General features: G+C 35.0%; 1 long non-coding RNA gene across 1 annotated transcript in view; it reads right to left on the reverse strand.

The window, feature by feature from the left end:
- LOC141393366 (uncharacterized) overlaps positions 1–7,759 on the reverse strand; it is a 254,868-nt gene extending 247,109 nt beyond the window's left edge. The window contains exon 1 of the long non-coding RNA XR_012410077.1: positions 7,386–7,759. This is a non-coding gene — a long non-coding RNA (uncharacterized lncRNA). The remainder of the gene's footprint in view (positions 1–7,385) is intronic.
- Between the last annotated feature and the right edge of the window lie 2,155 nt (positions 7,760–9,914).

Consider the following 9,914-nt stretch of genomic DNA (forward strand, 5'->3'; position numbering starts at 1 on the left):
AATTTGGTTATAATCGGTAGATATGTTCGAGAGTTATCGTGCGCACCAGCCAGTTACACATTAAGAGAGACAGATGAACGGACAGCGCTAAATAGACTCCAAATTGTCTGAAACGAATTTCGTCCAAATATACTTGGGGTCTAAAACCAATATTTCGATGAGACACATATTTGGTCGTATTTTGTTTGTATCCCCTTTACCCAAAATCCTGAGGTATAAAATAGTTGGCGAGGTGGCCCCATGTTGCAATATTTGTATAAAAATCCAATTTTACAACTGAACTGAAAATTTCTCTGTCATGATAGAGACAATTTGTAGCATGGGAGGAAATTGTGGTTCTCTGCACAAAACACATTATATATCAGACAGTAGGTGCGTTATCTAGCAGACACATTATTGCAATTTGCATCAGGGGAAAGGTCAGTAGTTATTATTCCATATGTAGGCTACTTTGCCGGTATATGCCCTCCAGGAATCAAAATATGAACCAAAAATAAAATTTGTATATCTTACATACAAAAGTAATGGTGTATGTCAACCGCTAAATAATATCAGATCATCATGCAAAATTATAGGCATTTTTTTCAACCTAAACTCTTACCTCGTGCAAAATTTCGTGACTATTGAGCTATAATTGCGACCTCTTGCGGGTTTCTGATTACACTACAAACAAAAAACTGGATATATAAGGCTGTAACTCTGTTATCTGATCAGGTACATCAACATAATTGACATCAATTGAAAGGTCAAGAGATCGTCTTCCAGATATAACTCACGAGTGGGGAATGTGTCTTTCAGGACCAAAGATATATGCTGTTTCTTAAAAATTTTCACAATTTTCACACAAAAGTTTTGGTCTATTTAACCCTCTAAATATTATCTGATCGCCATCTCAAATTGCAAACTTCTTCTTTGTCATATACTTTTACCTTATTGAAAATTTCGAGGCGATCGGACTATTATTGCTACCTACAGAGCAGCTACAAAATCGGATAAAAATTATGTTTTTGGTCCATTTCACCCGCTTAATATTTCACGATCATCACAAATTAAAATAGCGATCTATTCTGATGTGAAACCGACCCCCATACCAAATTTCGTGACGATCGGTCCATAATTGCGTCCTGGAGTTTGATTACAATTTATAATGGACAGACGGACACACGGACGGACGGACGGACGGACACACATTTCAAAATCGCTTTATCTCACCGAGATATGAAGATTGGTATACCACATTGGGGGTCTCCGACGAATATTTCGCGGTGTTACATGAATTTTTCCCAAAACAAAATTATAATACCCTTTCCACATAGTGGTGTAGGGTATAAAAAATAAAAATTATTGTTTGTTTCTTTTTTCCTTTCACATCTAAACCCACCACCACTGTCATGGACGTAGCCAGGAATGCTTGTTTGTTTCGTAATATTTATAATTTTTGTACATACAAATGAACTTTTTTGTTGGATCTAGCTATTCCTGGCTACGGTCGTGACCACTGAACATAAAACACCTGTTGCATGACAAAACAAAAAATACTTCTTGTCCCATTTTGAAAGGTCATCACCACTAAGCAACCACAAAAGTTTATGTTTAACAAATATCTACATAAATGATAGCCTTTCGTGGAATTTGGAAATTATGGAAATTCTCTAAATAACAACAAAAACTTAAAGAACATTTTATCTTAATAAAGTTTGACAAGATTGACCGTAAAGAAATAAACCAACTACCAGAAGAACAATTTAACTTTTTCTTTTTTATTGTTGACAGAAGACAACGACAAAACAAAACCAAGTTTATATAGTTTCCTTTAATATCATTTGTCCCATTTGCATTTGGCTTATTGTGGGATTTTATTTGAGTTTCAGAGTGTGTGTGTGAGAGAGTTTGAAACAAATAAAACTGACCTATGTCAACCAAAAAATAAACAAAAACATAAAGTTACAAAGTTTTCTCTTTAAGCCAGTATTGTGGATGATGATTAACCTCATAACAAACAAACAACTTGGCCTAGAAATGTAAATGACGATATGGAAAACATATTTTGGGCAATCAAATAGGGAGGACATTTATCATTTAAGTACCAATAAGAAGATTTTTTGGTTATATGTTAATTTAGGAATATTATATGAAGGAACCTCAAAAATTTTTAAGAGACCTTAAAAGTTGGATATATGACTTTGAAGAGGACCTATAGCGGCATTTTTTAAGATTATAACCGGCCTGAAATCGTTTATTTTAAAAGATTTTATATAACTGAAAATAAGCTTTGGAACCACACGACATAACCCAACATGACATAACTTTATGTTTCTCACTAAATTTATCATCATATTAATATATATATCATTATACCCTATACCACAATGTGGAAAAGGGTATTATAAGTTTGTTTTGGTAAAAATTCATGTAACACCGAGAAATATTTGTCGGAGACCCCCAATGTGGTATACCAATCTTCATATCTCGACGAGATAAAGCGATTTTGAGATGTGTGTCCGTCCGTCAGTCCGTCCGTCCGTCCGTCTGTCCATTATAAATTGTAAACACGCTCCAGGCCGCAATTATGGACCGATCGTCACGAAATTTTGTATGGAGGTCGGGTTCAGATCAGAATAGATCCCTATTCTTATTGGTGATGATCATGAAATCTTTAGCAGGTGAAATGGACCAAAAACATAATATTTATCCAATTTTGTAGCCGCTCTGTAGGTCTCAATAATAGTCTGATCAACTCGTAATTTTAAATAAGGTAAGAGTATATCACAAAGGAGAAGCTTGCAATTTGAGATGGCGATCGGATAATATTTAGATGGTTAAATGGACCATTACTTTTGTATGAAAAATGTAAAAATTTTATTTTTGGTCGATATTTTTATTCCTTGAGGACATATATATTTCGCAAAGTAGCCTACATATGGAAAAAAAACTGCTGACCTTTCCTCTGATGTAAATTGCAATAAAGTGTTTGCTAGATAACGGGCCTACTGCCTAATATATAATGGGTTCTGTGTAGAGAACCACATTAAAAATTGTAAACATGCTTAAGGCCGCAATTATGGACCGATTGTAACGAATTTATTAAGCAGGTTGGGTTCGGGCCAGAATTGAAATGATTAGTTTTTGGTGATGATCGTGAAATGTTCAGGGGATGAAATGGACCAAAAACAGTATTTTAACCAATTTTGTAGCGGCTCTGTAGGTCAAAGTTGAGTTTATGATGAAGAAGACGCGTACAAACCAACGTGAAAATCAGATAATGCTTAGCGGGTTAAATGGACTGAAACTTTTGTGTGAAATTGGTAAAAATTTCAATAACGTAGCGGCTAAACAACGGAAGTAGTAGTACTAATTAAGTGGGTTTCATTACATTTTAGTTTGTGTGAACTAAATTTTCCTTTCCTGCTACAAAAATGTCTTTGTCATGCTAGATAACTTTTTGGTTTTGGTCATAAGTATTATACATTACATCTCTGATATTTGACAATAAAATTTTCACAGTCATTGAAAAAAAGTTCCGTGGAGAACGATTGTCCAGGGATAGTGGTATAGGGTATCCCATGGTTGGCTCCGTCCGACTATAGACTGTTCTTACTTGTTTTATATTATATATAATTTTATTTCATATATCATATCAATTAAAAGAGGTTTGTGCGGGACCTTTTTTAATATTCAAATGGAATAAAAGTTATTATTGTCAATAGCAAGCAAAAAGACATTCTTTCGTGTAATAGGAAATAATTTTTTGAGAAAAATTTCATAGTATTGTTTCTCAATACAATTTTTTCAAGGTGTTTTGTACGCGAGGTTTTTTAATATTTAAATTGAATAACATTTATTTTAGTCATTAATAGGCAAAAGTTCATTCATACTTCCTACAGGAAATAATTTTTGTGAAAAAAGGTCAACAAGTCATAACCCCAATGCAGGCAACCATTCCTGAGTATTTCAGACATGTAAAACTTCTCTACAAGTGGTGCCTTAAGACACGCCGTTTGGACACGGCGATAAACTGTAAATCACATATCATTGAGCTAATGTGAATCGGGTTGCACTCGTTGATATGACAGACGTCTCCCTTGTCCCTTTTGGGATTTTGTGGAACGATTATTTTTATTGTTAGACGCCTTGAAAACGTGGATATGTAAAGATTTTTAAGAGCCTAGAACACGTGAATATTATAGCATTTTCGAGAGCCTAAAAAACGTGAATTTTTAAAGATTTTTAGGGTGCTTAATAATTGAAGAATATTTTTGGAGATCTTTAACCAAGAAACGTGGGTTTTTAAAGAATATTTCTGGACGTACTACCACACCAAGAATCCTTAATTTTTTAAAAAGTATTTTTGGAGGCCCTACCACACCAAGAAACGCGGATTTTTTTAAAAAATATTTTTGGAGGTCCTACCATACACAGAAACGTGGATTTTCAAAGATTATTTTTGCAGACCCTAGTACACCAAGAAAAGTTTCTTTTTCGAAAAATATTTTTGGAGGCTTCAACAGACCAATAAACTAGGATTTTTAAACAACATTTTTGATAACTTCAGCAGGCCAACAAACATGGATTTTTCAATGAATATTTTTGGAGGCTTCAAAAGACCAACAAACGCGTATTTTTTACAGAATATTATTACAGATTTTTTTAAAAACTATTTTAGAGGAAGTGGATTTTTTAAAAAATAACTTTAGCGGACACGGACAATTATTTTTAGAGGAAAGGGTTTTTTAAAAATTATTTTTAGGGGACGCGGATTTACAGAAAAATCTTTAGATGATGTGGATTTTTTAAAAAATATTTCTAGAGGATGTGGATTAAAAAAAAAGTGAAAAAGTATCAGTCGGCTTTGCCGACAGAGATATGCCCTCATCCTGTGTGGATTGAAATACTTTTTTCCCAAAAAAACAAAAAAAATCGTATGTATTTAGGGGGATTTTCAAAAAACTGAACTGACAAAAGCTCAAACATTTGCGGGGATATCGATAGATAGGGTTTTTTTTATCGCACTAGCCTACGAAAAAGATAATATCGCTGTAAACAGGTAAAACATTTCCAAAGTATCCTCCAACCACACAAAACAGTTGAACATTTGTGTGGGTGGGTGAACATATACTAAGTTCCGACAATATTTAGAGATCCAATGTTTGGACCAAATCGATTGCTACGTCTATGAGAAATCGCCCGTACCATTCTAGCGAATATTTTCTAACTTTTGTGGGGGAGGTACCGGAAGCAGTGGACCTATAAGCACCACATACGAATTTCATCTAATATTCGAAGAAATATTACAATATCCAAAGTGTGGACGAACGCAGTATTCGGTTCGAGCTCTCCAGCCACTACGTATGGGGCCATAAAGGTTTTTACAACTTTCAGCCCGAAAGTCTTTCAAGTAGTATGGACTTGCCCCTGAAAAAACTTTTACTGCCGTCATTGAGGTAGCGAATGCAAGTTGCTTCAACAAAAACCAAAGTGATTCGAGAGCAGGTCTTAAAGTGAATTTATCCAAAATTTTGTGTTGAAGGTACCCGAAGGAGTGAACAAATATAGTCCATATACGAACCTGATCTGGTAGATATTTTAGGATGTGTAAAGTATGGACCAAATCGGTCACTCCCATCAAGAGTTATCGTGCACACAATTTTCCGAACTTTTTTGAACTTTTGTGGGGGAGGTATCTGAATGAGTGGACCGATATGGCTTATCTTCGAACTTAAACTAAGTTTGCACAAATAATTACGAAGGCCACATTTTGGACCGAATCGGCAGATCCGATCTTACGCTCCAACTACTACACACCGTGTCATAGGGGGTTTTTGTATCTTTCAGGCTATTTTCTCAGGAAGTATGGACTTGCCCCTGATGAAACGTGTACCGTCGTATGGGGGGCATTGAATACAAGTTGTTACAACAAAAACCAAGGCGATTCGAGAGCAGGTCCTAAACTAAACTTTTCCGAAATTTTGTGTGGAAGGTACCCGATGTAGTGAACCAATTGAGTCCATATTGGAACCTCGTCTAAGTCTGGTAGACATTTCACGATTTGCAAAGTATGCACCAAATCGGTTACTTCCTTCAAGAGTTATTGTACGTACAAATTTTCCGAACATTTCCGAACTTTTGTGTGGGAGGTACCGGAAGGAGTGGACCGATATAACCCATCTCGAACTTGAACTATGTTTGGACAAAATATAACGAAAGCCAAATTTTGGACCGAATCGGTTGATCCGTTCGAGAGTTATCGTGCGCTCCAGCCAGCCAGACAGACAGACGGACCGACATTGCTCAATTGACTCCAAATTGTCTGAAATACATTTCGTCCAAACATACTTGGGGTCTAGAACCATTATTTTGATGAGGCACATTTTGCCCGTGTGAAAGTGTTTATACCCTCGTTAGCATAAATGCTGAGGGTATAATGATGTGGCAGAAGAGGCTAAGTAATGTCAATTTTCCTATTTTAGAATATTTATTAGAAATGTATGATATATATAATTGTTGCACAAACATTTCCTGGCCAGGCAACATCAATTTTTCAACCCCTCAGTAATGTTGGTGACATTTTCTGAGTATTTCACCCATGTAGAACTTCTCTATAAGTGGACACGTCGTCGGCGATAAACTGTAGGTCCCATATCATTGAACCAATACGAATCGGGGTGCACTCATTGATATGAGAGAAGAGAATTTGTTCCATAAAAGAATTTTAATTTGTTGAAAGCTGATTCCCAGGGGTAATGGTGTAGGGTATCACATGGTCGGCCCCGTCCTACTATAGCCTTTGTTTACTTGTTTAAAATTGTTGTTATATATGAGCTGTTACCATCCTTCCACATGTCGATGGTTGAACTGAAAACAAACAGACAGCAACAGAATATGTAACATTGCAGTGCTTCATTCAGATCGGGACAGAATTGCCTTTACAAAGTTATTGTTCTTTCACATGGTTAGACACATTCAATTTACCGCCTCCCATATATAGCTCAGTTTCTGTTCTCTTCACTAAACCACATTCTTCAGTCGATTTTCTTCAATTCGTTATGTTTCTTTATTTTTTATGGCCACAGTTCGCGTTCTTTTTGCATTACAAATATTTCGCACAACACTACACACACATGAGAAGATTCTTGGCTACAGATATTCTGGGTTTTTGAATATTGTTGTTGTTTGTTTTGCAATTTTTTTTCTTTTTTTGCAATGATTTGGCTATGGTTTAAAATTTGGTTGTTGTAGCCTATAGTTTTGTTTGACATGTTTTTTTGAATTTTCTTTTTTCTTTCTATTTTTTATAGTTAGAGGCTCTCTAATCAATACTCTGGTGCCCACTAAACAACATACAAACAAACAAAGCCAAACTTATAATAACAACAACACACACTTACAGATATACCAAATTTTACGAAGGAACAAGGCACCAACCGTTAGAGGGTAAAAACAACTAAAAGACAGCAGCAACAGGTTGGCTTCAACTAAAACACTTGATTTTGGTTTTTTTGCTCCCTCACCGGTCTCCCGACGCTCTCACTCAGTTACACGAATTGAGAATAAATGAAACTAAAAACAAAACCACTTAAGCGATCAATCATCAGTCGAATTAACTTCGCGAAATAATGTTCTTGTAGAGAAACGCAACAAACAACAGGAGACAATGAAAACTTAAAAAAAAATCATGAAAAATCACAACAAAATTAACTACAAAATGCAACACTTAAAGGGTTTTCATTGTTGTTGATGATTGTGGTGATGACTTAAAACTTCGTTTCCTTTTGTCATATTCTTTCTTCTATTTTTACATGTCACACATTAATTACCACGCACTCACACACATTTAGTTAATATCCTCTTTAAGTTTTGTTGTTTTTCTTTTTTCGTGGGAAAGGAAATTTTTTCTGGTTGTTGGTTGGAGGAATTCTCTTCTCAACAAATACACGGAAAATTCGCACGCCGACCATTCGAAAACACGAAACCGAACAAACGGGCGGACACTAGAAAAATTAAACGTTGCGGCGCTTTGGAACTTTGCAGGTGACTGGCATTGGCAACAAGAAGACAAAGTCACAACACAACAGAAAACCAAAACAACTTAACGAGGAGACTATGACGATGATGAGGACAACGACAAGACGACGGCGACGAGAGTTGCGCTGTTAGCAGAGATGTTAATGTTGCTAATGTTGCTTAGATCTCTGTTTACTTTTTAACAGTGGCTCTTTGTTCTCATTGATTTTATGTTAAAATATGAAACTTTTGGAGTAACAGCGGATGTAGACTTTTAACATAGGCTCTATATCATAGAGTAACATAATGAGAAACTCTCATAGATAATGTTATTTAGTATGTTACAGCTATGTACATATTTATGTCCTGTTTCAGTAAGACGATTCGAATGCAAATTCGTTCGAACTACTACCAAATTTCCGTTTTTTTAAAAATATTTGTTTCATTTTTGTTTTCAATCGAAAAATTATTTCATTCAACAACAGGAGTTTAGTAGTAATTCGATCGATTTTGATTTCGAATCGTCTTAGAGAAACAGGCCATTAAAGTTATATCATAGACTAATGAATCGTATAGACAACTAAATCTTTCATTTTCTGTTCCTAACAGATGTCGCACAAAGCGATGTTGGGGCTAGTCGTGTGACTCACAGCTTACTGGGGCTAGTTAAATAACTCGACTTCGAAAACAAATTATTCGTTTTTCTACAATTTGGCGGCTATCTTTGTATTTTTTTCTACTTCATAGTATATTGCACAAGTTAAATTAACCAAAACATTATTTTTGGTGAATAATAACTTCATAAATGTTTATATTTTTATAAATTTTGCTTTGAGTGAAGCGAGTAGCTTCCACTAAACCCGTAAATAACTGTCAGCGACATCTACTGCATCAATAACTTTCGACGATAAGAGCTGAGAAACATTTGGAATCTATACGATTCATTAGTCTATGGTTATATTAAATTAAAACTGCGCATTTATACAAGATTTGTACAATGTATAGATGGAATACAATCGAACAAATTAATGCGATTTTTAACTTATAATGTCTACCAAATCGAGGCATTCCTTCCTCAACCTTTAATCTTTAAAAAATATAATTTTTCAGAATATATAAAAAAACCACCCTTTTTAATACATCGGAAATTGGGTACATTTAATACCCTAATAATTGCCTTTAAAATTTTACCCAAACATAGATGTTTCAAAAAGGGATCGTTTTTTATCTCTTCTGAAAAAAAATATTTTTTTAAGATTCAAGGTTTGGAAATTGTGGCGTCGAAATACACTTTAAATATATCTCTAACACCTAAGTAGAAATCTAGAATACTGTTTGTTAATAGCACAATATAAATCAGGCCCCATAAATCGTTGTGCCATTTTTAATATAAAACGTAATATCCCAAATACGGGGTGAACAAAATTATACGACAATGGAACTATTTCCGGGCTGTAGGTCACATGCAAATTATGTCATGTCATGTCATGCAATGCCTTGTCATCTAAAAATGTGGGTGGGTACTATACCAAAACGTGCGCCGAAATAGTCCATCATCGAACACTACCCGGCTGCAATCCAAAGATTGGATCTTTCTTCCAGCGTCCTAACTTAATTTTGCATACATATGCATTTCCAAAAACGGATAAATGTATAAAACCTTGGCCATTAAAAATGTTTTAGATATCCCCACGCCTGTCCTTGATGTTTAAAAATATCCACGGCTGCCATTGGTCCTTAAAAATATTTTAAAAATATGTACACGTCTGTCCTAGGCCCTTAAGACATATTAAAAAATATCCATTCTTCTCCTTAAAAATAAAAAAATTTCTAAAAATGTCCACGCTTGAAGTTTATCCTTAGAAAATATTTGAAAAATATCCACGCTTGTTATTGATCCTTAGAACATATTT

Source organism: Musca autumnalis, unplaced genomic scaffold (assembly GCF_047663935.1).
Source record: "Musca autumnalis isolate F117 unplaced genomic scaffold, ASM4766393v1 scaffold_2, whole genome shotgun sequence".
Taxonomy (NCBI): domain Eukaryota; kingdom Metazoa; phylum Arthropoda; class Insecta; order Diptera; family Muscidae; genus Musca; species Musca autumnalis.